Source organism: Piliocolobus tephrosceles, chromosome 9 (genome assembly GCF_002776525.5).
Source record: "Piliocolobus tephrosceles isolate RC106 chromosome 9, ASM277652v3, whole genome shotgun sequence".
NCBI classification, from domain to species: Eukaryota; Metazoa; Chordata; class Mammalia; order Primates; family Cercopithecidae; genus Piliocolobus; species Piliocolobus tephrosceles.
The window spans coordinates 76,708,750-76,715,688 of record NC_045442.1 but is presented as its reverse complement, the minus strand read 5'-3'; the positions used below and the strand labels follow the sequence as shown (position 1 = coordinate 76,715,688).

Sequence of the window (6,939 nt, the reverse complement as noted above, 5' to 3'; positions counted from 1 at the left end):
CATTAAATGTATACGATAAAGGAGCTTGCTAATAGCATTATTATGTGATACCATAATATAGGTTCCAGAAAATGCTTTAAAAAATTAAATAGATAAATGGAAAGATAGAAAGATGTTAGATCATACTGATATAGATACTACATTTGCTAAATTAAATTTCACCCAAAATAGTAACATGGAGAACAGAGAATAAAATACTTCCTATTCTCAATGTAAGATGTTTAACCTGAACTTATATTTTATTAACTACAGCAAAATAGTGCTGATGCCAGAAGAGACAAATCAGTGAACCAGTGTTAAACCAATAAATAGACCCTGTTACATCTAGGCATTTTTTGATATGCTAAATGTATCATTTCAAATTAGTGACGAAGACTAAGCAAACATAGTTATCAGACATCTGCTCAAACATATACAGGCAAAAGTAATAACCTCAGTATTCTTTAGCTGAATGTTCCATAATCTAGAATACCACTCACCATTAAAATTATATGACAAAATATTCAAGAAAATTTCCACAGTAAAGTTTTGTGTAATTTTTTTTTTTTTTTTTTAGATGGAGTTTCGCTCTTGTCGCCCAGGTTGGAGTGCAATGGCGTGATCTGGGCTCACTGAAACCTCTGCCTCCTGGGTTCAAACAATTCTCCTGCCTCAGCCTCCCAAGTAGCTGGGATTACAGGCGTGAGCCACCACGCCTGGCCATGTTGTGTAATTTTTTAAAAGAAAACAGTATTTTGTTATTATAATTTCATAAATATAGAGAGATGTAAAAGGTCATGCACAGAAAAAAAGACGGGAAAAATGTGAAAAAAATTACAATGGTTATTTTGAGGGAATGCAGTTACTTGTGATTTTATTATTTCTGTTGTGCTTTTCTGTGTTTTCTTTTCCTTTTTGAGATTGTTCTTTCTCTGTTACCTAGGCTGGAGTGAGTGCAGTGGCACAACCTCAGCTCACACCTCCACCTCTCAGGCTCAAGTCTATCCACCTCAGCTGGCACCACAGGCACACACCACCACACATAATTACTTTTTATTATTATTTGTAAAGATGGATCTCGCGATGTTGCTCAGGGTAGTCTTCAACTTCTGGGCTCAAGCAATCCTCCTGCCTTGGCCTCCCAGGGTGCTGGGATTACAGGCATGAGCCACTGCACTTGGTCCTTTTCTGTCTTTTCTGACAATTAAATTTGTAATTAGAATATAAATTTTGAGTTGACTTATTTTAGCTGAAGTGACAACTCTGTTTCATGAACAGGAGAGAAAAAAACAACCCTTATGATAGTATGAGTGAAAGAATATGTAAGATTCACATGAAAAAAATATCTGAGAATATCTCATGAAATAATATACATGGTTATATCATTTTATTCATTCAAAACTTTACCTCATAAAATGAACTGGCCAAGGAGTGAGTCTACAGTAAAATTTTAGGATAGACATAAGGGTCTCTACATCACCCATGTACTTGGCTTCAGTAGGATGCATTATGTATTAGCTGATAATATGTGTTGCAGGAGTCAACAAAGCAGTTAGATTTGTGGAAGCTTAATTAGCTTCACAAGAAAAACAAAGCAAAAAAGCAATCAGAGGTGTTCATCTTTAGTACAAATGTGGATGTGCTATTGTTTTCCCTGGAAGATCTGTTGAAAGGCTATTATATCTGCAAGGCTACTGTGTCTCAACTCACTTGGGTGCAACTGGGCTGACAATGAGATGCAGGATGTCCTTCCAGGTAGCCAGCTAATTTCTCTGCAGAAGTACCCATGAGCTGCCAGACAGGGACTGTGCTGGTGCCAGCAATCTGACTATCAAAAGCCAAATCTATTATGACCCAAGGCAGGCAATAGTTAAGTAGTGACAGCATGAATTTCTCTAGATTCTGAGTTTCCTGCACCCTCTAGCTGATCACTACTCAAGGAAAACTGTGAACAGAAACAGCACTGTTTCCATTAGGAAAACTACCTCAGTTGCTTCGATCATAAATTGGTTCTCAATATAGTCACTGAAAATGGTGTCCAGATAATATCAAAAACTCATTTTGCCTTAGTAAAGTCATTTCCTGTGCATGAAGGGGGAAGCAAATGCTAGTGTTGGGGGCTGAGTTGTGTCTCCCCAAAATTCATCTGTTGAAGTCCAAATTCTTAGTACCTCAAAATGCAACTATATTTTGAGACAAAGACCTTTAAAGCAGTGATTAAGATAAAATGAGGTCAACTGGGTGGGCCCCAGTCCAGTGTAACTGGTGTCCTTATAAAAGGAGGAGGTTAAGTCACAGACAACATACAGACCTGTGAGAACACAGTGAGAAGACAGTCAGCCGCAAGCCAAGGAGAGACGCCTCAAAAGAAACCACAGCTATGGGTATCTTGATTTTTGACATTTAGACTCCAGAACTGTGAAAAATACATTTCTGTTCTCTAAGCCACCCAGCCTGTAGTATTTTGCTATGGCAGCACTAGTATACTAAAACACCTAGGAACACTGAAATTTCAAAAAGCTCCTATAGTATTTCTCTTAAAAGAAAAATATATTTTAAAAATACACATCAAGGAAAAAAAATCTTACTGTATCAACTCTAATTATTTTTGGAAGATACCTTGGCTTCTTTGCTTGAAAATAAAATAGCAAAAAATAAATTGTACACACAGATGTATACATCTGGGGATGTGTTTTACACTTATTAGAAAGAGATTTGCTCTTTCTCCTAAAACATGGTGTGCTGTGATCCTTGCTAAATGCAAACCCTTGTCCCCAAAGCCATCTGTGAGACTCTGTCATGCAATAATCTCTGAAACTTTTGCTTGCAAGGAAATGAGGTCACATCATCCATCATCCCAACAGTGAGGAAATCTTTCCCACAGTGTCCTTGACAACGTGGATGATCTCTGACAGCGTACAGGTGCCCAAACACAGGGGACAGCTTCATTCACTGACAGAATTCCAGTTTTTAAAAAGTTCATCCTGATATTTAACTTAAACCTACATCCATTATTCCAAGTTCCACCTTCAGATTTGCACTGAAAATGTTTACCCCTCCTTCATGTCCAGTGTCCCAGGTCTTCACATCTGCTGCCTACCTTCCTTCAAGTACACTCTCCTTTGACTCTGTCCTACCTCTGGTAGTGTCCACAAAGTCAACACTCTATCTCCCCTAAAGTCCTCTAACAAAAAGGGAGCATGAGATCAACTTCTGGCATGAGCACACGAGGAGTTAAGCTGACCTGTTCCTTAGTGAAACTATTGAAATTTTATACACACACAGAACTTGAAGCCTCTGGAAGTGGGCCTGATAGCAAACAGCAAATGAAAAACATCTATTCAAGAAAATCTAAGGCAATTCTGTAACAAAGGCAAGTCTGTGCCTAAATTAAGAAAAAAAAAAAAAAAAGAAGAAGATCCCAAATCAATAACCTAACTTTCCAACATGAGATACTAGAAAAAGAAGAGCAAAGTAAGCCTTAAGCAGGCAGATTGAAGGAAATAAAGATTAGAGCAGAAGTTAATGAAACAGAGAATTGGAAAACAACAGAGATTATCAATGAAACCAAAAGCCAATTCCTTGAAAAGATCAACAAAAATGGCAAACTTAAGCTAGATTGGCCAAGAGTAAAAGAAAAGACTCAATAGCAACAAAAACAGAGACATTGCTAATGACCTGACAGAAAAAAGACTATAAAGGAATACTATGAACAATGTATGTCAACAAATCAGATAAATTAGATGAAATGGACAGATATTTTAAAAGATACGAACTACTGAAATTGACTCAAGAAGAAATAGATTATGTAAATAGACTTGTAGTAAGTAAAGAGATTGAACCAGTAATCAAAAAACTACCCATAAAGAAGCACCTTCTGTTCTTCTAAGCCCTGGACCAGGTCTACACTGATGAAGAATTTGATGAACTATGTTTTCAATTTGGTCTGGAAGTTGATGACGTTACTTCTGAGAAGGAAATAAGTAATGAACAAGACAATGTAAATGCAGAGGGGCCCTCTAATGTTTTTTGCAAAATTGACATCTCTGTCAATTTTGATATGATCTCATGTGTCTGGAAGGATTGATTTGAGGACTTCAGGTCTTCAAAGAAAGGAAAAAGTCTCTGGCATAGAAACAGGTAATGCCTAATGGAAAAATCCAGAAATTGATTATCACAGAAAAGATAGTTAAGGTATGCCCTTTACAGTAGCAGTTCTCCAAAATCTGAAGCTTACTAAAGATCAATATGACAGCTTCCTTGAACATCAGGAGAAATGACATCAGGATATTTGCTGGAAAAGAGCATTGGTTGCTACTGGAACCCATGATTTGGACACTTTGTCACCCATATACTTGTACTGTGCAAAGTGTCCTTTAAATATCAAGTTCAAGCCCTAAATAAGGCCAAGGAGTATACAATCTGTGAGCCAATGAACATGTACAAGGCTGACAACCACCTTAAACACTATTAACATGTCACTGGAAATAAACCCCTGTACCCAGTTATCTATAATAGCGAGGGTGTCATCCTTTCAATGCCTTCCATCACCAATGAGGATGACTCCAAAATTAAATACTAGAAAGATGTTTATCGAATGCACAGGAAATGACCTTACTAAGGCAAAAAGAGTTCTTGATATTATCTGGACACCATTTTCAGTGACTATATTGAGAACCAATTTACGATCGAAGCAACTGAGGTAGTTTTCCTAATGGAAAAGCATATACTTTTGCAGAACTAGCTTACCAAAAGGAGTTAGTGAGGCTGGGCTTGGTAGCTCACACCTGTAATCCCAGCACTTTGGGAAGCTGAGGTGGGAGGATCACTTGAGTCCAGGGGTTCAAGACCAGCCTGGGCAACACAGTGAGATCCCATCTCTATAAAAATATTTTTAATTAAAAATTGTTCAAAAAGATATAGTGAAAGCTGATCTTGTTAACAAAAAAAATGAAATCAGAGAAACTCCAGAAAATCTTGCCTAGCTTCTGATCAGGATGTATTTGAAGTCCAAAGTCATAGGCAATGGGATCACATTGAGAATAAAATCTCTCTGATCACAGCTGACATTATCCATGCATGGGATATTATAGAAGATGCAGCTGTTGCTTGTGGATATACAATGTTCAGATGACTCTCCCATAAACACCACAGCTAATCAATTTCCACTTAATAAGCTCAAAAAATGTGTCAAACATGACATGGTAGCTGAATCTATGGTAGACATGGATTCACTGAAGCACTCACCTTTGCTCTCTGCTCCAAGAGGATATTTCTGATAAACTTGGCTTGGATATCTCTGCAACTAAAGCAGTCCAGATAAGTAAAACTAAAACAGCTCAATTACAGGTGGCATTCATTACCCCTCTTCTTGGTGCTTTGAAGACGATAGAAATGAATCAGAAAATGCTCCTTCCTCTGAAACTATTTGAAATCTCTAACACTGTAATAAAAGATTCTAGCAGAGACATAGGTACAAAAAACTATAGGCATCTCTTTGCTGTTTATTACAACAAAAATTCTGGGTTTAAGGTCATCCATATGCATCTGGACAGAATTACACAGCTGCACAATGTATCTCCCATTGAAAATAAAGGGGGATATGTGATCAAATCATCAAAAGGGACTGCTTTCTTCCCTGGGCAAAGCACAGAGATCTTTGCCAAGAGTCAAAACATCAGGAAGCTTGGAGTCCTTCATCCTGATGTTATCACCAAATTTGAGCTGACCATTCCCTGTTCCTCCCTGGAAATCAATATTGAGGCCTTTTTGTGAAGATAGGTCCTTGTTGTGTGATTCTCTTCCCAAGTATCCCTTTCTTCTCCCCTGATGTCCTTTAGTCCTCCTCCACAGAAAACATTCATGTGTGCTTTAATGTTTAGTAAAGTCAAAAAAAAAAAAAACCCTATCCACAAAGAAAAGCCCAAACCCATATGGCTTCACTAGCGAATTCCGCCAAATACTTAAAGAAGAATTTATACTAATTTTTCACAAATTCTCCCAAAAAGTAGGAGAGAGCACTTCCCAAATTATTTTATGAGGCCAGTATTAACTTGATACCAAAACCAGGTGGAAAAAAATGACAAGAAAACTATAGACTAATATATCTTATAAATATAGATGTAAAATGTCCCAGCAAAATACTAATAAATCAGATCCAGCAGCATATTAAAAAGATTTTATTCCATTACTATGTGGAATTTATCCCAGGAATGCAAGGTTGATTCAACATCTGAAAATTAACTTAATACATTATATCAATACAATAAGAAACAAAATTACCTAATCATTCCAATAAATGAAAAAAAAGATTGACAATATCTGATGTCCATTCATAACAAAAAGTAATAAACTAGGAATAGAAGGGAATTTTCTCAACATAATGAAGGGCTTCTGAAAAACCAATAGTTAACATCATGCTCACTGATGAAAACCTGGATGCTTTCCTTTCTAAGAGCAGGAACAAGACAAGAATGTCTGCTCTTACTACTTCTATTCAACACTGTACCAGAGGTTCTTGTCAGGCCAATTAGGAAAGAAAAAGAAAAGGCACCCAGATAGGAAAGGAAGAAGTAAAACTATCTCTGCTCACAGATGACATTATCTGATGTTATAAATAGAAAATCTTAAGGAATCCATTTTAAAAAATACTATAATAAACAAGTTTAGCAAGGTTGCAAAATACAAGATCAACATATAAAAATCAGTTGTATAATTGTATTTTGTACATTTGCAAATGAGCAGTCTAAAAATGAAATTAAGAAAACAATTTCCATTCAAAATAACATCAATAAGAATAAAATACTTAGAAATAAATTTAACAAAGGAAGTTCCAAACTTTGAAGACTACAAAACATTACTGACATTAAACAAGTGGAAAAACATCACATCTTCATGCATCAGAAGACAACATGATGCCAATACTCCCTAAACTGATTCAGAGATTCAATGTAATCACTA

General features: G+C 36.5%; 1 pseudogene; it reads left to right on the top strand.

Annotated features, from left to right (window-relative positions):
- Window positions 1–3,832: 3,832 nt before the first annotated feature.
- LOC111537754 lies at window positions 3,833–5,754 on the top strand (annotated as a pseudogene).
- Window positions 5,755–6,939: the final 1,185 nt, after the last annotated feature.